Here is a 27,975-nt window from a genome sequence, read left to right on the forward strand (position 1 = left end):
TAAACTCCTGCTGCTTAATGTAATTTTCAAATATTTTGAAATACCAAATGTAGACTCTGATCAGAGAGCTCAGGGACCAGTTTTTGAGTTGTGATGAATTTCTCTGTTTTCATTTTTTATAGTTGCTATCCATTTTAGAAACATTTACTCTGCCAGATAGGTTAGCAGTGTGTGCAGAAGGACAGCTTAAATAATGTGCATGTTTGCTGTTGAAGCAGATGCCTCTGAGTAAAGCTACCGGATCAAAGAGGAGAAAGAGTCCCATGTAATATCTGTTAGAGACTGTGAGCCCTTCGAGATATTCTTTGTTTCCCATTCTAGGATTTAATTTTCTCTGTCCTAATAAAAGATTTTGATTAATTCTGTGTTAGTAGAATGCTGATAATGTGTAGTAGAATGTAAAGAAATGTGATTCAGTAATAACTGAGTTTCCGTGTGACTGCTTATCTAATCTGGCATGTATCTCCTTTAAGAAAAGTGTCTGTGGTTAAGGTCAACTCACAGGTCAGACATTAATCTTGATTGTCAAGTGTTTGCAATCACTTATGGAGACTAAAGAGATCTTGATGGCACTCATCTGAGTACTGATTCTGTTGAATAGAAGACAGTCAGGGCCTTGGTCTCTTTCGTGTTGCAGTTCTTATGAGGACCTGAAAGAATGAAAATTTCCAAAGATGGAATAGCATGATTTATGAGAGTATTTATTAAAATACAGGTAATATGTTAAAAATTAGCTTTATTTAGTTTAATCTAAGGTTAGCTCTTAGAAACTGATAAAATGGATAGTTTAAAATTTGCTAAGCTTTATTTAAAGTCTGGATTTGTGGGTAGTTTCTCTAGAGTATCACATAATTCCCTTTGATTATTTCAGAAAGAGTGTTGTCAGGATGAAATAAAAACCAGTCATTCTTTCAAACCAGGCTTAATTGGAATGGCATATAAAGGGGAAAAATACCAATCTAGAGACAGGTGATTTCTTAATTCAGCTTTTTACTCTGGTATGAACAACGGAAAACCCACAGGGTCATTTTGATTGTTTTATAACTATAAAGAAGTTTTTACATGGTAGTTATGTTCTATTCCTGTTGAATTCTCGGTTAAGTAACTCCTGAGCTGTTGGCTTATAAAAATAGGCTAATTGAGAGATACTTTCTAAAATAACTTTCTTTTCTTTCTCTAGTTAACCTTTTATTATGAAAAATTCCAACACCTACAAAAGCGAGGGGAGTATAAACCCCATGAACCATATCCATTACCCAGCTTTCGTAACTGTTAACTCTTGAACAATCTTGTTCCAGCTATCCCTTCAGGCCCCACTCCAGATTATTTTGAAGCAAATTCTAGACATCATATCATTCCATTAGAGTGAGTTGCTTTTGATAGTGACAGGAGAAGTCATTTTCCCTGTTGGCATTAACACAGATGCCAGGGGCTGAATAGAATTTATAAGAAGATAGACTTGGCATTGAAGAGTTTACCTTTTAAGAAGGGTGCTCATATTTTCACTGGCTATTTTCTTCAAGTTGCTCTTGTCTTTCAACCTGGGGTGTGTTTGCAAAGTTCTTAAGTTCTTATCTGTTTGGAAATTCCCATAGCAAGTTCAGGTTTTGTCATCCCGTGCTGTTTTGGCTGTGCCTTATCTAAGTAGTATTGAGGGAAGAAAGAATTATTTCACTAAGAGTTGGCGTTGAGAGGAGTTGGATATATTCAGTATATTAAGGAGGTGCCCCTTAATGTTGTAATAATATACTGGCTTTTAAAGGTACATCACCATAATAGCTCTTAAAAAGTACAAATAAAACGCTTAAAAGTGATCTCGTGTCCTTGCCATCAGCGGGACAATTGAATTCCTTTTTTGAGGCAAAATAAAATTTTCTTTCAAGTACCTGAGATCTACAAGTATTAGTTGACTCATCTTTTGTTGTTAAACCTATTCATTTCCCAGGCCAGTGTGTCTTTTTGTGTATGTTGACCTTGCACTTTAAACTGAATTCCTTTCCTTTGAATGAGGCATAAAGCTGTCAGTTCATGTTGGTTAGTGTGAAAATAGAATTTTTACTTTTTCGGTGATTTCTAAATTTCAAGTGGTGTTAATAATAGTTTTTCAATTTACTCCGAAAAACAAAAGTAGATTCCACATCTTAAATAGAATTTTCGAAGTGTTTTCCTCCTACAACTAAAGCCAATTTTGCCTTAACTATTGAATTTTAGAGTTGAGTTCTTGAACATAGGTAACTGTGGGGTTCACGTTTCTATTTTATGTTGTTAACAGTGACAGGGTACTTGGTGATTTGGCTGTATTGGATGCTGCAAGTACTGGACTGAGCTAGATCAGGAATCTAATTTGCAGAGTGATTAAATATGCCTCTACTTCTCTTCCGTGGCCAAACAGAAGTAATTATATTTACATTTTACCGATGTCACAGAGATGTTGTTAGAAGTACTATAATTAGATTTTTTTTTTTTTTTAATTTGCAAAAATATTTGAACTGCTTCACAGATAGGTGCTATATAAAAGCAAGGTGTCATCAACATCTCACTTTTCTTGGTTTGTGCTTTTCACACTAGAAACGTATATTACCATTTCTCTTTTTGGGTACAAGTTCTGATACATGTTTTGAAATGTGTTCTCTTAATGTTTTTAGCAGCTGGGATAGTATAAAAGCATTCTCGTGTCCTATTTTTAGTACACGGTGATGAGTCTGGATAGATGGCTAAGTTAATGGCAAGGCAATTGAACTGTGCTAAGTGCTCGCCTGCGTATCTCTCTGGCCTCTCCACTTTCAGGGTAGAGTTACTGTTTACAGTGACACGTTTCGCTCTCTCTGACCGGGAAGTCTGAATCCATCTGCCTGTTGCCTGGCTACCTTGAACTCAATTTTTGTCTTCTTTCCCTCTATTCTGTACCTTAAATTTCAGGATGGATGGTCTCATTGGTTAACTGCTGCAGGGAAGCAGAGTGCTAATAAAATCAGGATGAGATTCTTCACATATGGGGCATGCTCCGAGAGTCCTAGAACTAGTGAGTGAGCAGATCGGAGACTAGACTGCAGTTTTCCTGGACCCCCATAGTGTGTTTATGGGGAAAGCTGTTCTCTTTATCTGGTGTGGGTTGTTTTGTTTGTCAATGGCTAATATGGTTGATTTTTCAACACCACTTGGACATGCTTCACGTATATTTCACAGAATATTCACTTTATTTTAGTCCTAACCATAGCTGGTCCAGTCTTCTACTTAATTAAGTTTAAAGAGTTTTAACCTCAGTAGTTAAACAACTTAGGCACTGCTTTGCTTTTCCGTAGGAGATGCTCTGTGATATATTTAGGTTTCCATGTTTCTAATTTGTAGAATTTGGAGTAGGAGTGGTAGTTTTTCAGGGAACAGGACTGATTCTCGCAGGGTGGTCTCCTTTGTTACATCATTTTGTCAACCAACTCAAAGGGTTAGTATCAGTTTCAACTGGAAATGAATTAACTTTTAAGAAAAAAGAGGCACTCCTGGGTGGCTCATTCCTTTAAGTGTCTCTTGTTTTGTCTCTGGTCGTGATCTCATGGTTCTTGAGGTAGAGCCCCACATTGGGCTCTGAGTTGATGGTGTGGAGCCTACTTGGGATTCCCTCTTGTGCTCTCTCTCTCTCTCCCTCTCTCTGCCTCTCTGCCCCTCACCTGCTCACCCATAGGCACACTCTCTCAAAATAAATAAACTTCAAAAAAAAAAAAAAAAAAGAACAGGGCATCTGGGTGGCTTAGTTGGTTGGTTAAGGGTCCAACTCTTGGTTTCACCTCAGATTATCATCTTTTGGTTCGGTTCGGGAGACCGAGCCCTGTGTTGGACTCCACACTGGCAGCAAGGAGCCTGCTTGGGATTCTCTCTCTCTCTCTCTCTCTCTCTCTCTCTCTCTCTCACTCTCACTCTCACTCTCACTTTCTCCTTCCCTCTCTGCCCTCCCCTACATGTGTGCTTTCTCTCTCAAAATAAAATAAAACAGCTGAGATGGCTTGCTTTTAGGACAGTCTTCAGATACATAGACAAGGACAGTTGTCAGTGGATTGTGAATGTTATTCAGTGGCCACTCATTATATCATACGACTTGAATTGGAATCCTGTGGCCACCTTGCTTTTAAAATGTTCTTAAAAACAGCATGGGGGAGGGGAAGGGAAAAAAGAGAGAGAGAGAGAGAGAGAGAGAGAGAGAGAGAGAGAGAGAGAGCCAAACCATAAGAGACTCTTAGAAACTGAGAATAAACTGAGGGTTGATGGGGGGGTGGGAGGGCGGGGAGGGTGGGTGATGGGCATGGAGGAGGGTACCTGTTGGGATGAGCACTGGGTGTTGTATGGAAACCAATTTGACAATACATTTCATATTAAAAAAAAAAAAAGCAGTGATAACCTGCTTTGGTACTGAGTAAATAAACAGGGAAGCCTCTGATGTTAAACTGAACTTGTTTGATTTTAAGGCCAAATAAATGAAGACTGTTTCTAAGAAAGACTTATGCTGTGTGCAGATAAAGAAGAACTCCTAAGTATTTTTACTGTTGCCTCCAAAATTGCACATAATCTAGAAGAAGATTTATCCAAAAAAAAAAAACAAAAAAAACCGCCACCTTGCGTATGTTAAGATATTCAAGTAAAATAAAGTCATCAGTGTTCTAATTCATAGCTTTTTTTCCCTTGAAAAGGCATATGTTTAAGCACCTGCTTCATTAGTTGGGACTGTATTTTTCATATTTCTGTCAGAACTCCAGATAACTGACTTGAAAATACATGACTAATATAATACCGTGAAGTTTAGGAAACTAGTAGTTCATTTCTGTTGAATTCCTTGAAACATCATTTGGAGTTAAAAATTCTTACGTTGGGGCATGGGGTTTTGTGTGTATGTTTTTGCTTTGGTATCTGTTACCTTGGAGAATAAAAATTGGTTCCCAAATCTTTGTAGTACTACACTATAGCAGGAATCTCAGTGGGAAAAGACTCCTTTTTCAGTTCTCACTCTGTGCAGGTGCCCACTGAAGATGGAAGGGTAATCACGTGGAATTCTCAGTATTTACTTCATTCATTCATTCAGTAGACATTGTTTGTATGCCTGTTATGGGCCAAACCATGTAACAGATGTAAGAAACAGGATGTAAGCTTGATCCTGTAAGCTTTCTGAGTCAGCTGCTTTCTGAGAAAAAGTAGTTTATAGTGGATCTGGTTTTAAGCTAAGAGCATGCACAAGCAACCAGAGGAGATTCGCTTAACCCGTTTTAGGGTCCAAAGAAGACATGTGGCCCAAATTCAGAATGACAGGAAGAGTTAGCCAGGGCAAGAAGGGAGGACAGAGAGAGAGCATGGGCAGAAATCTGTAAATGGTAGGTAAATTCAGTTCTTTTTGTAAGACTAGTTCACTCGTAAATAGTTACAATCTGTGGTAGTCATATAATAAATAAAATACTTATGGTTGCCTAATGTAGATGTATTAATTTTGGGTATCTTTCCTTGATGTATTTCTACACACTGTCTAGGCTCATTGTTTTCCTTTTTAGTTTTGTACTTGTTATGGTCAGTGACTACATTCTCTTGCCATATGTAATGTGTGTCTGTTTGGGTCTCCCCAAATGCAACTTCTTTGTTGCCTCAGAGGGGCAAATTGGAAAAAATAAATTGGTAAAGGTAAATCTGGTCTTGACACATTCCTATTAAATCTTTAAGTAGCTCTCTTGTCCAGGAAGAAGTGCTAGTAGGACACGGTCTGGTCCCAGCTCCCTCCATCCTAAACCCTTGTCCATGGGATGGCTTCCTTCCCAAGTCTTCACACTCAACCTAGACAGTGATTCTGCAAACTTATCTTTATTCTCCAAAGCCTGTGTGCTAACTGGTGACCTTTCTACCATGTTCAGTTCATCAGTTTCTCTTCTCTGCTGCCTTTGTACCCTGGCCTGCTGTCTGTTGTATGAAGTCCACTATGCCAGAATTATTTGTTTACTCTCTGTTCCTGCTCTAAATTTGAGCTCTTTGATGCAGGACCTGTATCCTTCTGTCTTTGAATTTGTAAGTTTATCACAGTAACTGTCATGTAATAAATAGTCATCATTTTACTTCAGCTGAGCAATGGTAATGTTTAAACATATAGTCATTGTTACATTTACTGTCTGATAATTGTGACTGAAGAAAAGTGCATTAAGGCACTGTTTCAAACTTTTTACTTACTAAAACTCACTTAATCCTCATTAAAGAAAAAGGTTATTCTCACACTCATTAAAATCGTGAGGAAGAGTTTATTCAAGACTGTTGTAATAGAGGAGAGAGATTGGGTTCAATTCTGAACACAGGGACAAGTGGGGGTTTACAGCCAAGGAGCGGGGTGAAGAGGGTCAGTAGAGGGAAAATTACTATGAAGAGCCATCAGGGCGGGGATTCTTGCTAAAGGCAGGCCAAGACTCATCCATCAAAGGTTCGGGAATGAGGAACTCGATCACATATCGAGTGTGATCAAATATCAAGGATAGCGGGGTTCTCAGGAAACTAGCTTAGCAGGATTCTTGCTAAAATTGAGCTAGGCAGACTGAAGACCAGATGGGGCCAAAGCCAAGGCCTACTTGAGAGGAGGGCTTAAAGGAACTTGATTAAGGTGGGGTCAGGGAGAGTCTTTGTCATTATGGACCTTACAGTTAGCTACTATTATTACCAGCATTTTATAGATAACGAATCTAGAACTTAGAAATAGCCTAAGCAACTCAACAAGGCTCAGAGGCAGTAAGTTCCAGAGCCGGATGCTTACTGGATGCTTTCCGTCTGATGACTTTAAACTGTTGATTATCTTCTGCCTTGCCTGGTGACGATGGCTCAGTGAAATTTTGCTAACCTACTGTGAGAGTCCACAGAAGTTTACTTTTATTTTAGAATGATTTGTGGTCTCACTGCTGCCAATGCTGTTGCAAAGCCCATGCTTTCCTTAGAGCAACATAGGCCTCTTGTAACAGAGGACGTTCAAGTGTTAGCACCTTTATTAGAATTTCACATAGATGGGGTGGCTGTATAGATTTCTAGTTTCTATTCTCTTCAGCAGAGTAACATTTTTCAGTTCGATTTCTGGATCTTGCCTGTTGAAATATAGCCACAAAGGAAGAAAATATAAAAATTAGGATTAAAAAAATTTTTTGTCTGTTAGTTTATTTTTGAGAGAGAGCGCACACGTGAGGGGTGGGGCAGAGAGAGAGGGAGAGAGAAAGAATCCCAAACAGGCTGTGCACTTCCAGCACAGAGCGTGACGCGGGGCTTGAACTCAGGAACTGTGAGATCATGACCTGATCCAAAACCAAGGGTCAGGCACTTCCCCACCTGAGCCACGCACGCGCCCTCAAAATTGGGATTTTAGATGTTCTGAACATAAAAGGTGATTTTAAACATTAATCAGTAATGTCTTTCCATGCAAAGCTCTTTTAAAAATGGGTGAGCCAGTGAGCTTTCTGAGTCAGCTGCTTTATAAATGGTAATAAGTGACACATGACCATTTTTGCGTGATTTCACTCAGTTTTCTAAGAAAATTAAAAATCAAATAACTTGTATAGCTGCTGTTCTCTTTAGCATCTGCAGTCTGAATTAAGGGGAAGTTTCCTCAGATGGCCAGGCAATTTGAAGGCCGCCTTCCACTACTGGGATCCCTTCCCCTGCATAGCCTCTCTTGTATTCTCTTACCCCTTTTATATTCCTGCCATCCAGGATCATTTAGACCTTGGGGGCATTTTGTACTTTTATATGGTAGTTTGTCCCTGCCATCATGCCTTTCTTCAGCCTAGAATGCTGTGATCTCTGTATGGATACACAGCTCCTAATTTAAATCACACTCTGCTAGTTATTCTGCAAAGTGACTTCTTACGGTCTCAGTCCTGTTGGTAGTTGTTTTTCTCCCCCCTCTGAGCTTTCACAGTCCTCTGCAAGACTGCAGTGTGTTATCTCATTTGATACAATACGTATGAAAGTAGTAGCTGTGAATCATTATACCATTTTAGATGTTAGAGTATTTATAACTCCTTATCCAACTTGTAATTTGGGGGTATATTTTCTTCTATCAGAGCATTTTTTATTTAAAGTTCATTTATTTATTTTGAGAGAGAGAGAGTGTTTGTGCAAGCGGGGGAAGGACAGAGAGAGAGGGAGAAAGAGAGAATCCCAAGCAGGCCCCACGCCGTCAGTGCAGAGCCCAACGTGGGGCTTGAACCAATGAACCATGAGATCATGACCTGAGCTGAAATCAGGAGTCATATGCTTAACCGACTGAGCCACCTAGGCACCCCTGCCAGAGCATTTTTTAAAAAGAAAAACGTGGTGGACATAATACCATGTATAAAATTCTAAACTTTTTTTTTTGATAAGCATTTTTAATTGTTTTAATGGTCACATATTTCATGGTATAGATACAATATCATAATTTACCTATATTTTCTACCTATGCTGTTAATAATGTTCCTATACTATCAAACATTTAAGTTTATTTCAGTTTTTAATTGTTCAGAATAAAGTCACAGTGAACACCTTTTGGACATATCGCTTTGCATTTTGGATTATTTTCTTAGGGCAGGAATCGAATTATTAGGTACATGAGTTAAGAACATTTTCCCCCCCCCTCTTTTTTTTTTTTTTTTTTTTTTTTTTTTTAGTATATTGATTTATTTTGAGAGAGCCATAGAGAGCATGAGCAAGGGAGGGGCAGAAAGAGAGGGAGAATCCCAAGCAGGCTTTTGGTCAGTATGTAGAGCCTGACAGGGGGGCTTGAACTCTGGAAACTGTGACATCATGACCTGAGCCCAAATCCAGAGTCAGAAGCTCAACCAGCTGAGCTGCCCAGGAGTCCCTTTTCCCCATTCTTGATACATTTCTTGTCCCATTGCTTTTGAAAGGAGTTGTAATAGTTCACCCTCCCACCAGCAGTGTGAGAGGGCTCTCTTTGCTCTGTGGTTATTAACATTGGAAATCTGAATTAATAAACTTATTTATTTTGAGGCTTTACTTCATTCCTTTGTGGTAAGTTTTGAAGCTGGGTTGACCTTAAGTAAATTGGCTCAAATTCTCAAGTAAAATTTCCCTTAGACGAAACCTTCGTAAGATCCATTTAAAAGTTGGGATGTCAAGAAAATAAAACCTTTGTCACAGAGGGAATGAAAGGTTAGTTTTACAATGTCCACATCTAGATGAATGTTATTCAGTGAAATACATATTGAATGAATTAACTTTTCTTCCCTTCAGTAACAACAGTTATCTTTTCAAAAATCTTTTGAATGTTATTTGGAATTATAAAGCTTAATAGCTCTACTGGGTTTCACAACACTGAAATTAAATGCAGTCAACATTAAGTGTGCAAATGTGCCTAAAATGTAATTCTAGATAAACTGAATTGTAATCCACATTTTGAGCATAAAATTGGCTTCTCCCACATTTTTCATATTATAAATAGAAGTGAGCCTTTTTAAAGAGAATATGAAACTGAGGAAGTCTGGGATTTTCTTCTTTTGTAGTCCTATTCCAGATCACAATGTATTTGTGATTCTTTTTAACAGAGACTTCCAAACTTCCTTTCTGTACTGCAGTGATACAGCTGGATCTACTTAAAGTAATTAGTGAAATCTTCAGTAAATGATGACCACGATTCTTTTCAGCTTTTCTCAGGCTTAAATACATTTCAGTGTATCTCAGTCAAGTGGAGTGAAATTAAAGATTTGAATCGTGTATCTCTTGCCTTCTACAGCGGTCTGGTTTTCTGTTAGCTACAGTCTGTTTAGTGGTTTAGTGATGCTAATGTTATTGAACAGTTTTTAGTCCTAAAACTTCCTAGTGATGATAAATCTTACCCTGCATAGAAGTCCCCTGGGTCACCAGGGCGCAGTTGGTTTTATTAATGACTGCATTGTCCTTTGCTCTCATTCATGACACTCAGTGACTTTTCATTGATGTTGCAGTACAGTTTTTTCCCTTGGACTTCGCCCATTCTTTACACATTGGTAAATAAGCTTCAGCTGTAGCAGGAGGCAGCTAGCATCTATGTGTGGATCAGATTATCAATATGTACCTATGCAGATTTCCTTTATCTCCTGATTGGGCAAGCACTGAACTGTCCTTAGCAAAAACTCTAAGGGATTAAAACACATCTCCATTGAGTTTTCCACTTGCTGGCATCGGGAGTTCGTTATGTTGGACTGGAGGGTCTAACTGATATTGCTATCCATTGTGGGACTACATCTGTGAAGATGTCCGAGATGTGAAATGTTGGCTGGGTTCTCAGTTATTCTCATCAAGGCTTATATGTAGCCAATTCAGTTTTGATGAATACATTCAAATGTAGAGCATTTTGTAAATACTAGCACCTGGCTATTTGTTTGTTGTTGTTGTTTTAAACACAGAATGCATATGTTTCATTTCTTCTTTTACTATGATCTATAAACCCATATTTAATTTATCCACTTGCAGCTGGTGCACTATTTTTGTTGAAGCGGGCTTAAAAATCTGGCAGGAGGCCTTCCTGCTTTCTTGCTCTTTTCAGTGTTGCAATGTTATTTTGCACAATTGGCGCTTTCTGGGTGGTTTCTTGACTTTTTTTCTAAAGCTGAAGCCTTTCTCTAAAACTTGCCTCTGCCTAGCCTTCCACTCTTCCCACAGGTGAACTGATAATCCTAAGGCTTGGCTGCTGCTGTGTTTAGAGGTGTACAAGTTGATTAGTTCTTGTGCCGCAGCATGGAAATTTATTTTCAGGTTTTCCTATAAGGGTTTCATGTGCCTTGTAATGTATGGAAGTTGAAGTTTTCATTTGGAAGAAAACTTTAGATCGTCTCTTATTTAGTGACAGTATACATCCACATTATGCAGATGACGATATTTTGTTCTTTTACCTGGTTCATTACATTTTTTTTCATGTGACAAAAGAAATGTTTATGATTACCTGTTAAATTTCCTTTTGGGGGGTCATTAATTTCTATTTGAGAGAATACTGAAAAGTATGTGAGTTGAAAATAGGTTAAATTTACATAATCTTATTTATGGCTGATAGTCTTGTAATTCCATATGTTTTATATTTAACATAAAAGTTTGGTCTGACATGCTCTTCTCCCACTTAGTGTTTCTTAAAATTATTGTTTGTTGTTTGGTTTTACATTACATGCTTTTTCCAGGGAATTACTTTCTCAACTTTTAGTACCTTGAAAAAAAAACCTTTTTTTTCCTAATGATCCTCTTGAAACTAGAACCTTCTCGAATAAATGAAGACCCTCATTTGTTTTATTGAAGCCTTTTGAGTGGTTATTCTATCTGCAGTTATAGTGCTCTAGACTCTGATTTCTTTAAAAAGTTAGACAAACCGTGGTTAATGACTTACTTTTCAGAGGTTACTTTGCAGTTAGCTGGTGGTCTAAAGTGGAAATAAGCTTCAAAGAGGGGTTGGTTATCTCTTAAATTCCTTTATCTCTTAAATTCCTTTTCCCAGTCTTTGTTTGCTGCCCTTCATTTTTTTTTTTTTTTTAACTTTGTAGCTGTCTTGGTTTTATTGCTCCCAGATGAATTCTTTTCTATTGCCAATATTAAAGTAAGGGTGATTTAGAAGAATTGGGGTTAAAATCTGTTTATTGAAGTTCTGGAGGCTAGCTGCTGGGGCATCTTTCTTTGTGGAAAGTAAGCAGAAATAAATGGACAAATAGTCTGAAATGCCAGTGAGTGTTGCCAAGTAATGTGCTGACAGCTGGGCCTGACAGTGATTCCTCACCACTAGGCATTCCTGACCTGTCCCCTTCTCACCACTGTCCCCTGCCACCACCCCCTCTCCCAGCAACAAAAATCTGGGAGGAATGCCTGTTCCCGTTTTAGAGAACTACTTGGATATTCACGACAGTTTTTCAGACAGAATGTCGACAGCGTCTCTTTGAACTTAGTAATAAGGTTCTCCTTTTTATCAGGTTCTTTACCCTTCGTGCAGTTTTAAAATCTGACTCATAAACAGGCTGTCCATCCCTTATGGGTCATCTTGCTCGGCTTGAAACAGCAGCACAGGCAGAAGCCCCATTTGAGGCCCATGACTTGAGACATGACAATTTGGCATTGATCAGGTTGGCTATATGTTTGGGATTTGTCAGTTCCTTTGTCCATTTATTGTTTGGCTTTCAGTACCTTTTCTCTGTGTTTCAAAAGGGCTTTGTGTACATCCTGCCTTTCTGTGTAATCTTACAGGGCGGCTTCGGCTTTGTGTTCATCTCCTGCTCAAGCAGTTTTCACAGGAGTGGGGTTTGTTGTAAGACTCGCTATAGAACACGGGTGTAGGCTCTTCTCGTTTCTATTCATTGCAGACTTTTTTTTTTATGCATATAGAAGAGAAAGATTTCCTTTGATTTTTTTTTTTCTTCTTTCTTTGAGGTTTTCTAATTTTGCATTTTTGGAGATGTAAAAGGCTCCAAAAGGAAAAGAATTAGGGGCAGTAGTTTTTAGTGATCCTTTTAATTTTTATTATAGACCAGGGGTAAAATGTGGGTAGAAAAATACCTAAAACCAGATTCTTCACAACTCTCAAATATTAGATAGTACCATGATATGAGTAGAGTATAAATTGTATATATATTTATGTTCCTGAGGATATTTTTATATACTGTAAAGATGTTTAAAGTATATATTTTTTATTATCTCACATATTGACATTTTTCTCCTTTCTTTTCAATACTTCCTTGATGCCAAATTTCTAGAAATTTAACATTTCTATCCTGTATCTTCCTATTCCTGTAGTCCTTGAACCTAAAACTACTTTTTGAGTAACTTTCTTTTTTTTAATTTAAATTTTAATTTTTTAAAGTAAATCTCTACAACCATCGTGGGGCTCAAACACACAACCCTGAGATCAAGAGTAAGATGCTCCATCGACTGAGCCAGCCAGGTGCCCATCCCCTTTTGAACAACTTTCAAACACAAAATTTAAAAAATACTTCTTTGGGGCGCCTGGGTGGCTCAGTCGGTTAAGCGGCCGACTTCGGCTCAGGTCATGATCTCGCGGTCCGTGAGTTCGAGCCCCGCGTCGGGCTCTGTGCTGACAGCTCAGAGCCTGGAGCCCATTTCAGATTCTGTGTCTCCCTCTCTCTGACCCTCCCCCATTCATGCTCTGTCTCTCTCTGTCTCAAAAATAAATAAACATTAAAAAAAAATACTTCTTTATAAGAAATGAATTTAAAGTTCACTACCTACCATGAAAATCTATTTCAAGTAAATTAGCCTGAATGTGGGGAGTGGACTCCCTGAACTGAATGTAGACAATAGACCCGTTAAAACGCAAGCTCAACATTTTAAATATGAAAAAGAATAGATCTTTTTTTTTTTTTTTTTTCAACATTTTTTATTTATTTTTGGGACAGAGAGAGACAGAGCATGAACGGGGGAGGGGCAGAGAGAGAGGGAGACACAGAATCGGAAACAGGCTCCAGGCTCTGAGCCATCAGCCCAGAGCCTGACGCGGGGCTCGAACTCACGGACCGCGAGATCGTGACCTGGCTGAAGTCGGACGCTTAACCGACTGCGCCACCCAGGCGCCCCTAGATCTTTTTGTTTCTTTTTTTTTTCAACATTTTTTTTTTTTAAATTTTTATTTATTTTTGGGACAGAGAGAGACAGAGCATGAATGGGGGAGGGGCAGAGAGAGAGGGAGACACAGAATCGGAAACAGGCTCCAGGCTCCGAGCCATCAGCCCAGAGCCTGACGCGGGGCTCGAACTCACGGACCGCGAGATCGTGACCTGGCTGAAGTCGGACGCTTAACCGACTGCGCCACCCAGGCGCCCCAATCTTTTTGTTTCTTTACCTCTCTGGCCTCTGATACCTTCCAGCTAGCTTGCCTTTCTGTCACTGGTAGCATACATGAAGCTGTCTACAATCCAGGACTGCTGGAGTATTGTAAATTTAAGGAGAATAGGAGGGGTGAGCCTGATTCACTTAAAAATGTTTCATGATATAAAATACCTTCCCTACCAAGAGTACATTTAAAAAAATTTTTTTTAATGTTTATTTATTTTTGAGAGAGAGAGAGAGAGAGACAGAGTGCGAGCAGGGGAGGGTCAGAGAGAGAGGGAGACACGGAATCCAAAGCAGCCTCCAGGCTCTGAGCTGTCAGCACAGAACCCAGTGCAGGGCTCAAACTCATGAACTGCGAGGTCATGACCTGAGCTGAAGTCGGACGATTAACCGGCTGAGCCACCCAAGCGCCCCAAGAGTACATTTTAAAATACTGAGACTAGGTGTCTTTTGGTTATGAATCCAGTAACCTGGGTCATTGGAGTGTTTGCAGAACCACTCAGGCCTTTGCCTCACCCCTCCCATAACCTTTCCTTATTTATGTAAGAGGATTATAAGATTTTTGTGATGGCATGGTCAGTAATTAAGTGAAAAACTGATAATGTATGAACATAATCTCCTTTTCCTCTTTAGGCCATTAAATCCTAAATTAGCCCTGTTTTGGTATATTAGAAATTTGCTGATTATTTGAATTACATAATTGTGAAGATTCCTGTTTCTGTGAATGAGTATATATTTTAATTACCTCATTTCATCTCACATACTTGTTTTCATTTATGTCTTTTCCCCCTTTAATTTAAAAAAGCCCTAGAACATTGTCCAAAAAAAAAAAAAAAAAAAAAAACCCCAAAACAAACCTTAGAACATTTCCAAACCTTCAGGAAATCTAAAAGAATCATATCACATACCTGTTTTTAAAGATGTTTCAGATACTCAAATTATTTAATATAGAGTTTAACAGTTTAAATTTTGCCAACAATTTAGGGTTTAGAAATTTTATTTCTCAAAAAAATTTATTTCTCAAGTTAAATTTAGCCTTTTTAAAACTTCTACATTTAGAATTTATTAGTACATTTTGTCTTTTGAAATCATTTCATATTTTCTGAATAATCTTCCTTTATGATAATAAAATGGAAATCAAATAACAAACCTCTTTCAGCATAATTTTCATTTTCATGTGGAATGATATTTAATAAATACTACTTTAAGAATGGTCTTCCTATTTTATAAATACACGTTTATAGAGGTCTTCTACTTTAAAATATCAACATTTGGGATTTTAATGTAGATACCGAAATTAAGGATGAGTATTTATTCCTTTAGCTCTCATTAATTAGCTTACCTTTCTGAAGCTGAGATGAAGAAAGGTTACAGACTTTGCTCAGATACATTCTAGCCATCTGCTTAAAAATCCTAACATTCATCCAGACTCTAAAATTTTTTTTTTTTTAATGTTTATTTATTTTTGACAGAGACAGAGACAGAGACAGAATGTGAGTGGGTTAGGGGCAGAGAGAGAGGGAGAGACAGAAGCAGAAGCAGGCTCCAGGCTCTGAGCTGTCAGCACAGAGCCCGACGTGGGGCTCAAACTCACGAGCTGTGAGATCATGACCTGAGCCGAAGTCGGATGCTCAACCGACTGAGCCACCCAGGCGCCACTCCTCATCTAAACTTTTAAAAACTGCTATTTACTAGGGCTCCTGGGTGGCTCAGCCGGTTAAGCATCTGACTTAGGCTTTGGCTCAGGTCATGATCTCATGGTTCGTGAGTTCCAGTCCGGCATCGGGCTCTGTGCTGACAGCTCAGAGCCTGGAGCCTGGTTCAGATTCTGTGTCTCCCTCTCTCTCTGCCCTTCCCCTGCTCACACTATGTCTCTCAAAAATAAATAAACGTTAAAAAAATTTTTTTTAACTACTGTTTACCTATTTCTTGATTGCTCAGTAGTCTGTGTGTCTTTCTTTCTTTCTTTCTTTCTTTCTTTCTTTCTTTCTTTCTTTCTTTCTTTCCTTCTTTCTTTCTTTTTTAAATTTTATTTGAGAGAAAGAGAGAGCAAGCAGGGGAGAGGGACAGAGGGAGAGACAGAGAATTTCAAGCGGGCACCACACCCAGTGCAGAGTCTGACAGGGGGCTCCATCCCACATCCCTGGGATCATGACCTGAGTTGAAATCAAGAGTCAGATGCTCAACCGACTGAGCCATTCAGTCGCCCCAGTTTTTCTATTTTTTATGTGTAAGTATAGGAGTGTTTGCCTCACTCTGAAGATTACTAATTCTGGCAGCATGTTTATGAAATGCTTTAAAATAACTTGGGGAAAGCATGTATTACAATGGAAAGTGTGAAAAGAAGGAAGCAATTGTATAAATATAGGGAAAAGACTAAAAGGAAATATACAAAGCTGTTAATTAAAGTAGGAGGGTACAGGCCATATTTGTCTACACAGTGACCACCCTCTCTGCCTCTAAGAACTCCAGATGCTTGAAGCACCACCTTACCTAGCACTGTCTTGGGGAGCCCTCCAGACCAACCTTCCTGCGTGTGTCTCCTTCCCTGACAGCAGGGCCAGCCACCTTAGACAGAAACATGCCCTTCCTTCTCTGCTTTGCTCTAAGTAAGTTCTTGGCTTTTCTGTTTGTTCAATAACTCATTGAAATCCTATCATATGATTAGAACTTCTGCCTTCACTCACTTTTTTTGGTTTTGTTTTTGTTTTTTCTTTCTTTCTTTCTTTCTTTCTTTCTTTCTTTCTTTCTTTCTTTCTTTCTTTCTTTCTTTCTTTCTTTCTTTGTCTTTCTGGCTTTCTTTTCCCCTGGGATTTTGGGTATATATATATATATATATGTGTGTGTGTGTGTGTGTGTGTGTGTATACATATATATATGCATATATACGTATAACTTTGGGCTTCTGTGTGATAAATGTTTACACTTCGGGGAGCTTTGCTTTTTTATACAAGAAGGAAAAAGCTCTTTGGTCTTATACAGCAAAATTCTGTCAAACTTCTTTCTCCTGTTCAGTTTCCTCTGTGGTCTGCTAGGATACTTTAAAAAAACAAACACGTGGTTTCCCTTTCTGCGTCCTTTTTGTGTTCTAATGCTTTTATTGCTTGGAACAGTATCCCCTCACTCCCCACCTCCCAGCTCCACCCTGTTTGGTTTACCAAGCTAACTACTTCATGGTTGTTCCAACAAGTTCATAATCCTGAAAGTATGAGGTTATGATCATGTGCCCTGAAACCAAATCCTGACCTCCTCTTCTATCATTTAATAATTGTATAAACTGTTGCCTTAGTTTCTATATCTGTAAGATGGGATAGCAATGACATTTAACCCATAGGGCTGTTAGTTCATAAGATTAAGTTGGCTAATACAGATCAGATGTATTAGTAAGCATTTAACAAAATTTTAGTTATTATGTGTTGTTTACATCTCGCTCTGTATACATATACACTTTCTCTCTCTCTCTCTCTCACACACACACACACGCTCGCGCGCACACACACACACACACACACATAGATTTTTGATGTGTATTTTCCATCCCCTATTTAATTGTAAATTCTTTTCCCCTCCAGCTTTATTGAAGTACTGTGTATTTTGGGTACACAATGTGATGATTTAATATTCATATACATTGCGAGTGCTTACCACAGTTAAGCTAATTAATGCATCCATACTTCATGTAGTTAACTCTGTGTGTGTGTGTGTGTGTGTGTGTGTGTGTGTGTGTGTGTAGTGAGAGAACTTAAGATCTATTCTCTTAGCAGATTTCAAGTATAGAATACAGTATTATTAACTACAGTCACTATACATTCGATCCCCAGAACTTAACTCATTTTATAACTGAAATTTTAAGTTTATTTATTTTGAGAGAGAGAGAGAGAGAGAGAGAGAGAGAGAGAGAGTGTGTGTGTGTGTGTGTGTATGTGTGTGTGTGAGAGAGAGGGGGGAGGGGGAGGCAGAGAGAGAGGGAGAGAGAATCCCAAGCAGGCCCCATGCTGTCAGCGCAGAGCCAACCTCACGGCTTGATCTCACAAACTGTGAGATCGTGACCTGAGCCAAAGTGGAGAGTCGGATGTTTAATCCACTAAGCCACCCAGGCGCCTCTATAACTGAAATTTTATCTCCTTCAACAAGCTTCTTCTCCTTCCCTCCGCCTGCTAGCTCCTGGCAATCACCATTTTACTTTCTGGTTCCATTAGTTTGGCTTTTTTAGATTCCACCTGTAAGTGAGATCATACGGTACTTGTCTTTCCATGTCTGGATTATTTCACTTTGTAAAATGTCCTCCAGGCTCATTCATGTTACAAATAGCAGGATTTCCTCCTTTTTTTTTAAATGGTCGAATACATATATATGTATGTATACCACATTTTCCTTATCTGTGTATCCACTGACATTATCTTGGTTATTGTGAACAATGCTACAGTAAATATGAGGATTCATACATCTCTTTGAGATATTGATTTCATCCTTGGACATAGATTCAGGAGTGGGATTGCTGAATTGTAATAGTAATTCTATTTTTTGTTTTTTTTGAGGAGCCTCCATACTGTTTGCCATAGCAGGTGTACAAATTTACGACCCTCCCGACAGGGCACAAATGTTCCCTTTTCTCCATGTCCTTGCTAGCTAGCATTTGTTCTCTCTTCTCCTTTTGGTAATAGCTGTCCTACCTCATTGTGGTTTTGATTTGCATTTTCCTAGTGATGAGTGATACTGAGCATCTTTTCATATGTCTGTTAGCCTTCTGTAGATCTTTTGAAAAATGCCTATTCAGGTCCTTTGCCCATTTGTTGTTTTTAACATACAATGTCGTATTAGTTTCAGATATACAGTACATTAATTCAACAACTTTACATCACTCAGTGCTTTCCACAATGAGTGTGGTCACCATCTGTCATCATACAGTGTTATTACAGTATTGTTAACTGTATTCCCTATGCTATACTTTTCATCTTTGTGACGTATTTGTTTTATAACTGGAAGTTTGTGTCTCTTAAGCCCCTTTATCTATTTCACCCAACCCTTCCACCTCCCCTCTGGCAACCACCAATTTATTCTCTATTTAAGAGTTTGTGTGTTTGTTCCTTTGTTTTTTTTTTAGATTCCACATATTGGGGAAATCATAAGGTATTTATCCTTCTCTGTCTGACTTAGTTCACTTGTCATAATGTCTTCAAGATCCATCCATGTTATCACAAATAGCAAGATCTCATTCTTTTTTGTGGCTGAGTAATATTCCTGTGTGTGTGTGTGTGCACCATATCTTTATCCATTCATCTATTGATGAACACTTGGGTTGCTTCCATATCTGAGTTATTATTATAATGCTACAGTAAATATAGGGGTGCATCTATCTTTTGAAATTTGTGTTTTCAGTTTCTTTGGGTAAATACCCAATGGTGGAATTACTGGATCGTATGGTATTTCTATTTTTTTTATGAAGACTTTTCTTTTTCTTTTGTTTTAACGTTTGAGGGAGAGAGTGTAAGTGGGGAAGGGGCAGAGAGAGAACCCCAAGCAGGCCCCAGGCTGATAGAGATCCCGATGCAGGGCTTGATACCCCAAACCATGAGATCATGACCTGAACCGAAATCAAGAGTCAGACGATCAATCGATGGAGCCACCCAGGTGCCCTGGTATTTCTATTTTTAATTTTTTGCAGCACCTCCTTACTGTTTTCCATAGTGGCTGCACCAATTTATATTCCAACCAGCAGTAGAGAAGTTTCCTTTTTTCTCCACATCCCCACCAACACTTGTTAATTGTCTTTTTGATTCTAGCCATTTTGACAAGTATAAAGTTACATCTCATATTTTTTTAAATTTGCATTTCTCTGGGGCGCCTGGGTGGCGCAGTCGGTTAAGCGTCCGACTTCAGCCAGGTCACGATCTCGCGGTCCGTGAGTTCGAGCCCCGCGTCAGGCTCTGGGCTGACGGCTCGGAGCCTGGAGCCTGTTTCCGATTCTGTGTCTCCCTCTCTCTCTGCCCCTCCCCCGTTCATGCTCTGTCTCTCTCTGTCCCAAAAATAAAAATTAAAAAAAAAAAATAAAAAAAAAAATAAATTTGCATTTCTCTGATGATTAGTGATGTTGAACATCTTTTCATATATCTGTTGGCCATCTGTATGCCTTTGAGAAAATGTCAGTTCTGGTCCTCTCCCCATTTTTTATTTTTATGTTTATTTATTTTGAGAGAGAGAACATGAGCAGGGGAGGGGCAGAGAGAGAGGGAGAGAAAGAATCCAAAAACAGGCTCTGCATTGCCAATGCAGAGCCTGATGTGGGGCTCAAGCTCCTGAACTGTGAGATCGTGGCCTGAGTGGAAATCAAGAGTTGGACACTTAACCGACTGAGCCACCCAGGCGCCCCTGCCCATTTTTTTAAATCAGATTTTTCTTGGTGTTGAGTTGTAGAAGTTTGTATTTGGATATTAACCGCTTATTGGATATGTCATTTGCAAATATCTTCTCCCATTCAGTAGGTTGCCTTTTCATTTTGTTGATGGTTTCCTTCACTGTGCAGAAGCTTTTTATTTTGGTGTAGTCCCAACAGTTATTTTTGCTTTTGTTTCCCTTGCCTGAGGAGATAGATCTAGGAAAAAAGTTGCTAAGGCTGATGTCAAAGAGATTACGTCCTATGTTTTTTTTCTAGGAGTTTTATGGTTTCAGGTCCTCCATGTAGGTCTTTAATCCATTTTATTTTTGTGGATGGTGTGAGAAGGTCTTTTGCATTAGCTATCCAGTTTTCCCAGCACCATTTATTGAAGAGACTGTCTTTTCACTATTGTATATTCTTGCTTCCTTTATTGTAGATTAGTTGACCATATAAGCGTGAGGTTATTTCTGGGCTCTCCATTCTGCTCAGTTGATCTTTGTGTCTGTTTTTGTGTCACTGCTATACTTTCTTGATTACTACAGCTTTGCAGTATATCTTGAACTCTGGGATTGTGATACTCCAGTTTTGTTCTTCTTTCTCAAGATCGCTTTGGCTATTTGGGGTCTCTTGTGGTTCCATACAGATTGTAGTATTGTTCTAGTTCTGTGAAAAATTCTGTTGATGTTTGGATGGGGGTTGCATTGAATCTGTAGATTGGTTAATTTTTTAACTGAGTTATTTATTTTTTTGCTATTGAGTTGTATGAGTTGATTGTAAACTTCTTAATAGCAAGGATCATGGTAATAATTCCTCACCTTATCCGAATCTATAATTTTAGCATAATGTGTAGACCATTATTTCTCATTCTGGAGTAGAGCTTCATGGTGTCATTTGAATGAGATAAGAATTCATAATTCAGCTGTTTTAAAACAATCTTAAAATGGTTCAATGAGGAGATAAAAATTACTGATACAAGCCTGTTGTTTTTGTTTTGGATCAGTACAGCTTTATGTTGTCCATGGGAATAAAAAGTTTTCCTGAGTAAATGAATAAGGCTTTGGAGAGAGGGAATCTTTGAAAGGCATAAAGGCTTATTTTCAAGTAAGATCTAAATAGAAATGATTATTTGATCCTAAGTGAGAAGAATATGAAAATACTAAGTATACAAATGCTCAGACATGAGAGTAAAAAAAAAACAAAAACACCTTCTTTTTCAGTTACCTTAACATTTGAAAATTTATTATAAATTTGTCATAAATCTAAAAGATTGATATTCTGGAAATTTGAATAGAAAAGTCTTAATACAATATCTAGCCAAATGCTGTTAACTGTAGAGATGGAGGGACTGAAATTTACGTCTCACATATCATTCTAAATTTGTTTCAACTATAGAATTTATTTTGATAGCTACAGCAGTGAATGCAGTTTTAATCTTTTTCTGAAAAGCCTTTATAATTTGCCTCTAGGGGTATATATATTCTTCTCACACAAACCAAATGCTGATTCTGTGAGGCTTCATATTTACTGTTCCATTACATACGAATTTAGTTTATATACTTACAAATACTTTGATTTCTTTTCACTTAGTGTACATTAGGATATGTGCAGAATTTGATTTGTGTTTCCAGAGCTGGGCCAACTTTTAATTGGTGGCATTTTAAAGAATGTCTGGTTTTTATTCTATACTTTCTAGACTTTTTTCCCATTTCAGTGGAATTGAATATCAGAATATAGCTGTTATGTGCATTTATTATTTGGTCATAAAGGCATTTGGAAAACCACTGGTCTTTGTGTATTTAGTAAACGGCATTCGTTCCAAAACACACTGGACATATTGAAATTAAGATCAATACTTTGTATTTTCTAGTAAGGCATTTTGGTTTCATTCAACACAGACTATGTCCCATCCGACCCTACTTCTGTAAAAAAAAAAAAAAAAAAAAAAAAGACTCTAAAAATAAATTTTCTGTCGTCTTTACTAAATAATGTTTTTAAGGATTCATTATCACAATCTGAGAACTGCTGCTTATATTAAACATTCTTGCTCACAAGCCTTATTGTTCATCATTTGTTATGTCTCTTCAATTAAGTTTTTAAGTTGAGCTCAAAGTTGTCTTTTTTTGTTGTTTTCTAATGATCAAATACTTGTTGGGAGTTACTGGGAATAAGTACTTTTGTCAGATGATGTTCCAACACAGATAATTCCAATTTGTATTGAACTGCTAGGATTGCACAACTCTTGATTTTATTCATAGAGTTTTTTGGTGTGTTGTGGCTTATGACTTTTCCCCAACTTTATCAAGATATAATTGAACTACAATAAACTGGATATGTTTAAAGTATACTATTTGATCAGTTTTGATATATGCATATACCTATGAAACCATCACCTTTCCCTTGTCTCTTTCTATTTTTGTAATATGTCCCTTCCTCTGTATCTCCCATCTCCTGGAAACTACTGATTGGTTTTTTGCCACTATAGATTAGTTTATATTTTCTAGAATTTTAACAAAAATGGAGTCAGTGTGTACATATATAGACATGGCTTCTTTCACTGAGCATAATAATTTTGACATTCATGCATGTTGTGGCTTGTGGCACCAGTTGGTTCTTTGAAAAAAAATTTTTTTTTTAATGTTTATTCATTTTTGAGAGACAGAGACAGAGCACTAGTGGGAGAGGGGCAGAGGGAGAGGGAGGCACAGAATCTGAAGCAGGCTCCAGGCTGAGCTGTCAGCACAGAGCCTGACGTGGGGCTCGAACTCACGAACTGTGAGATCATGACCTGAGCCGAAGTTGGACACCCAACCAACTGAGCCACCCAGGCACTCCTCAGTTGGTTCCTTTTTATTGCTAAGTAGTATTACATTTTATTGCTAAGCAGTACAAGAGATAAATCACTCTTTATCCCTTCATCATTCGATTGATATTTGGGTTACTAGCTTTGGCTCTTAAAAATAAAGTTGAGGGGCACCTGGCTGGCTCAGGCATAACCGATGCATCGGTTAAGCATCACACTTCAGCTCAGGTCATGATCTCAAGGTTTATGAGTTCCAGCCCTGTTGTTGGGTTCTGTGCTGACAGCTCAGAGCCTGGAGCCTGCTTTGGATTCTGTGCCTCCCTCTCTCTCTGCCCCTCCCCCACTCGTTCTCTCTCTCTCTCTCTCTCTCTCTCTCTCTCTCTCTCAAAAATAAAAATAAACATTTAAAAAAAAGTTGATATGGTTGTTTAGAAATTTTTGTGTGGACATAAACATTTATTTCCTTTTCTTTTTTGTTTTTAATTTATTTATTTTGAGAGAGAGAGCATGAGCTGGGAAGGGGCAGAGGGAGAGGGAGAGAGAGAGAGAGAGAGAGAGAGAGAGAGAGAGAGAGAGAGAGAGAATCCCAAGAAGACTCTGCACTGTCAGCACAGAGCCTAATTCAGGGCTCGAACCCATGAACTGAGAGGTCATGACATGAGCTGAGGTCAAGAGTCGGATGCCTAACCTACTGATCCACCCAGACACCCCAAATTTTCATTTCTTTTAGCTAAATACCTAGAAGTTGAGTGGCAAGATCCAGTGGGATCTGTACAACTTTTTAAGGAAAGTCTGCTTTTCAAAGTGGTCATCCCATCTTATGTTCCTGTCAGCAGCACTTCAGAATCCTTGGTATGGTCAGTCTTTCGTGTTTGCCATTCCAGTGGAAATATAGTGGCATATCATTGCAGTTTAATTTCCCTAATGGCTCATGATGTTGAGCTTCTTTCCATGTGTTTATTTGCCATTTATTTAAGTTATTTGGTGAAGTGTGTTACATTTCTTTTGACCATTTCCTCACTGAGGTTTTTTGTTTTTTTTTTTTTTTTTTTTTTTTTTTTTTAATGTTCATTTTTGAGAGAGAGACAGGAGAGAGGAAGTAAGGGAGTGTGCACAAGTCGGGGAGGGGCAGAGGGGTAGGGAGACAGGATCTGAAGCAGGTTCTACACTGACAGCAGAGAGCCCAATGCCGGGCTCAAACTCAGAAACCATGAGATCATGAGCTGAACTGAAGTCAGACGCTTAATCAACCAACTAAGCCACCCAGGCACCCGTCTTATTATTTCTTTTAAGTACAAAAGATGCTTATTTGGGAAGAGCAGAGGAATTGCAGTTCAGGATAAGCAAGCTATGGTGAGCCATAGGCAAATCCATATTATTATTGAAAAAAATTTTTAATGTTTATTTATTTTTGAGAGACAGAACGTGAGTGGGGGAGGAACAGAGAGGAAGATACAGAATCCACAGTTCAGGCCCCAGGCTCTGAACTGTCGGCACAGAGCCCAACGTGGGGCTTGAACTTATGAACCGTGAGATCATGACTTGAGCTGAAGTCAACTAACTGACTGAGCCACCCAGGTGCTCCTGTCTTATAAGTTTATTTATTTATTTTGACAGGGGGAGGAGCAGAGAGAGGGAGGGTGAGAATCCCAAGAAGGCTCATACTGTTGGCACAGAGCCTGATATGGGGTTTGATCCCAGGAACAGTGAGATCATGACCTGAGCTGAAATCAACAGTTGGTTGCTTAACCTACTGAGCCACCCAGACGCCCCTCCCCTCCCCCATCTTATTTTATTTTTAAGAAAGTTGTAAGAGTTCCATATTATTCTGAATACAGTTCCTTTGTCTGATGATTGTGTTGCAAATGTTTTTTTGTTTATAGCTTTCGTTTTTGTTTTCTTAATGGTACTTTTGAAGAGTTAATTTTTTTGATGAAGCCCAGCCCTTCTTTTTTGTAAATAAATCATGCTTATTTGTATTCTAAGAAATTATTGTCTAGTCAAGGGTCATGAAGGTATTCTCCCATCTTTTAGAATTTTAATGTTAAACTATATGGTTTTAAATTAGTCCAAATTTAAATTTTTTAATTTCGCTCCATTTGAGTTAATTTTTGTGTATAATATGAAGTTAGGGTCAATGTTCTTTTTCTTTTTTTCTATATGAATATCCAGTTGATACACTGTTTGTTTGTTTGTTTGTTTGTTGAAAAGTCTTTTTTTTTTTCCCTCCAGTGGTTTGCCTTTGTTACTTTACTAAAAATGAATTCACCAAAAGTGTAAATCTATTTCTGAACCCTTGTTTTCTGTTCCATTGATCTGGTATGTCTCTCTTTGCACCAATTCCAAAGGTCTTGATTACTGTTGCTTCATAGTAAATCTTGAAATCAGGTAGGATAAGTACTCTAATTTTGTTACTTTTTAAAACTGCTCTGGTTATTCTAGGTCCTTTGCATTTCCATGTAAATTTAATATTAGCTTGTTAGTTTCTACTAAAAAGCCTGCTGCAGTTCGATTGGAAATGCATCGAATATACAGATCCATTTGGAGAGAACTGCAACTTTAACAATATTAAATCTTCTAATCCAGGAACTTAGTATATGTCTCCATTTATGTAGGTCTTCTTTAATTTTTCCCCCTAATATTTTGTAGTGTGTTCAATGTAGAGGCCTTGGATGTCTTTTGTTTGGTTTGTTTTGTTTTTTAAGTAAGCTCTATGCCCTAAAGGGGGGCTTGAACTCATGACCCTGAGATCAAGAGTACCGTCCTCTACCAACTGAGCCAGCCAGGCACCCCTGATGTCTTTTGTTAAATTTATACCTAGCACTTATACATTTTTTGGCACTACTGTAAATGGGATTGTTTGTCTAATTTCACTTTCCAATTATTTGCTTCTAGTATATGAGAAATCAGTTGATTTTTAGAACGTTATTAACTTAACCTTTTATCCTGTAATTTTGCTAAGTCACTTTGCAAAATAAGAATCTGGTAAATTCACTTATTACCGTATCTAGTAGCTTCCTTGGAGTTTTCTGCAAGTAGGGAGAGTTTCATTTTATTCTTTTCCAATCTTTATGGCTATTATTTTTCTGTTTTTCTTACCTTACTTCAGTGGCTAGAACCTTCAGAACAATGTTGAATAGGAGTGGTAAAAGCAGATATCCCTGCCTTCCTATTTTCAGGGGGAGAAATTCAGTCTTAAACCATTAACTATATTAGCTGTAGGTTTTCATAGATGCCCTGTATCTGAGGAAGTTTCCTATTAATTCTAATTTTCTGGGAGTGTTAATCATTATTAGGTGTTGATTTTTTGTCAAAAGCTTTTTTTCCCCACATTTACTGAAATGATCATATTGGGGTTTTTTTGTTTGTTTGTCTGTTTTGCTTTATTCATTTAATGTGGTAAATTACATTAACTGATTATCAAATGGTAAGCAAATCTTGCATTTCTGTGATAAACCCTATTTGGTAATGTTTCATTAACCTTTTTATGTATTATTAAGATGAAGCTTTTATTGTGAAGGATCTTGGCATCTATATTCTTTAGGGTCTTGATATGTAATTTTTGGAAGATAATATCTGTCAGGTGTTAGCATTATGATGGCTTCAAAAACATGAGTTGGTCACTAATCCCTCTATTGTTTGAAAAAGTTTGCAACGTTTTTGTATTTTCTTTTCCTTGAATGTTTGATAGAATTCACCAGTGAAACCATTTGAGAATGCAGTTTTCTTTTTTGGGAAGAAAAAATAAAATCAGTTCCTTTAATAAGTATAGTAATATTTGGATACTCTGTTTCTCCTTGTATCAATTTTAGTAAGTTTTTTCCAAGAAATTTGTTCATCCACATTGTCAAATTGTTGGCATAAAGTTGTTTTTAGTATTTCTTATTCTTTTAATGTTTGTAGGATTGATGGTAATGACCCTTAGTTCATTTCTGATCTGATTTGTGTTCTCCCTCTCTTTTAATCAGTGTCAGTAAGGGTTTTTCCCCCCTACCCCCAGGAACCAGAGTTTGGTTTCATTAATTTTCTCTATTGTAGGTCTTTTAAAGATTTTCTTTTATATCTGCTAGTATCTTTATTATTCCCTTCCTTCTATTTGTCGTTTACATTGCTCCCCCCCCCCCATTCTCTTCTTTAGTGTTTAGACCATTAACATTTAACGTGGTCATTGGTATTTTAGAATTACATCTGCTATTTTATTATTTGTTTTGTTTATCCTGTTTTTTGTTCTTCTCTTCTTCTTTTCCTGACTTTTTTGAATTGAGTAATTTTTAGCGTTCTGTTTTCATTTGTCTATTGCCTTTCTGGCTATATTTCTTTGTGTGTTTGTGTTTTTATTTTTCTAAGTAGTCACTCTAGGGATTAAATATATTTAACTTTCATAGTCTGCTTACAGGTAATATTTTATTACTTGAAATAAAATGTAGAAGGCTTGCAGCCGTCTAAGTCCCTTACTCTTACCCAACAGACCTTTATGTTAAGGTTGTCCTATGTATTATTACATTTATACATGTTGATAGCCCTGCTACACAGTGTGACAATATTTGCTTTCAGCACTCTACGTATCTTAAGGAGTTTTATAGGAAAAATATAATTTTATGTATTTATCCATATATTTATCATTTCTGTTTCTGTTCCTTTATTCTTGAAGATCTAAGTTTCTCTCTAAAATTTCCATTTGCTTCTTTTTCAGCTAATTTTTTCTTCTCTGCTGATCTTGTGTATTTCAAGTCATTTCATTTGTGTTTACTTTTACCTCATGGAACACAGGTGCTAATAGCTCCTCTGAAGTCTTTGTGATAATTTCAGTCTCTGTATCATTTGGGATCTGGGATCTGTTTATTACAGTCTTTCCTTTCTTTGAGAATTTGCAAGATTTTCCTAGTTGCATGTATGTCCAGTAAGTTTGGATTACCTCGTGGAGATTGTGAATTTCATCTCAGGTTCTGGGTGCTGCGGTGACCCTCTGCACAGTGCTGGTGTTGGTTGTAGCAGGTCTTCTTCCTGA

The 27,975-nt window shown here is 37.9% G+C and overlaps 1 protein-coding gene and 1 long non-coding RNA gene across 7 annotated transcripts in view; one reads left to right on the plus strand and one right to left on the minus strand.

The window, feature by feature from the left end:
• ITSN1 (intersectin 1) overlaps positions 1–27,975 on the plus strand; it is a 221,887-nt gene that overhangs the window by 34,695 nt on the left and 159,217 nt on the right. The window lies entirely within an intron of this gene.
• LOC131513081 (uncharacterized) lies at positions 517–27,974 on the minus strand. The gene is made up of 3 exons (XR_009262453.1): positions 27,883–27,974; positions 1,479–1,640; positions 517–650 (listed from the first exon to the last, which is right to left on the minus strand). It is a non-coding gene; the product is annotated as an uncharacterized LOC131513081 (long non-coding RNA).

Source organism: Neofelis nebulosa, chromosome 5, assembly GCF_028018385.1.
Source record: "Neofelis nebulosa isolate mNeoNeb1 chromosome 5, mNeoNeb1.pri, whole genome shotgun sequence".
In the NCBI taxonomy this organism is placed as follows: domain Eukaryota; kingdom Metazoa; phylum Chordata; class Mammalia; order Carnivora; family Felidae; genus Neofelis; species Neofelis nebulosa.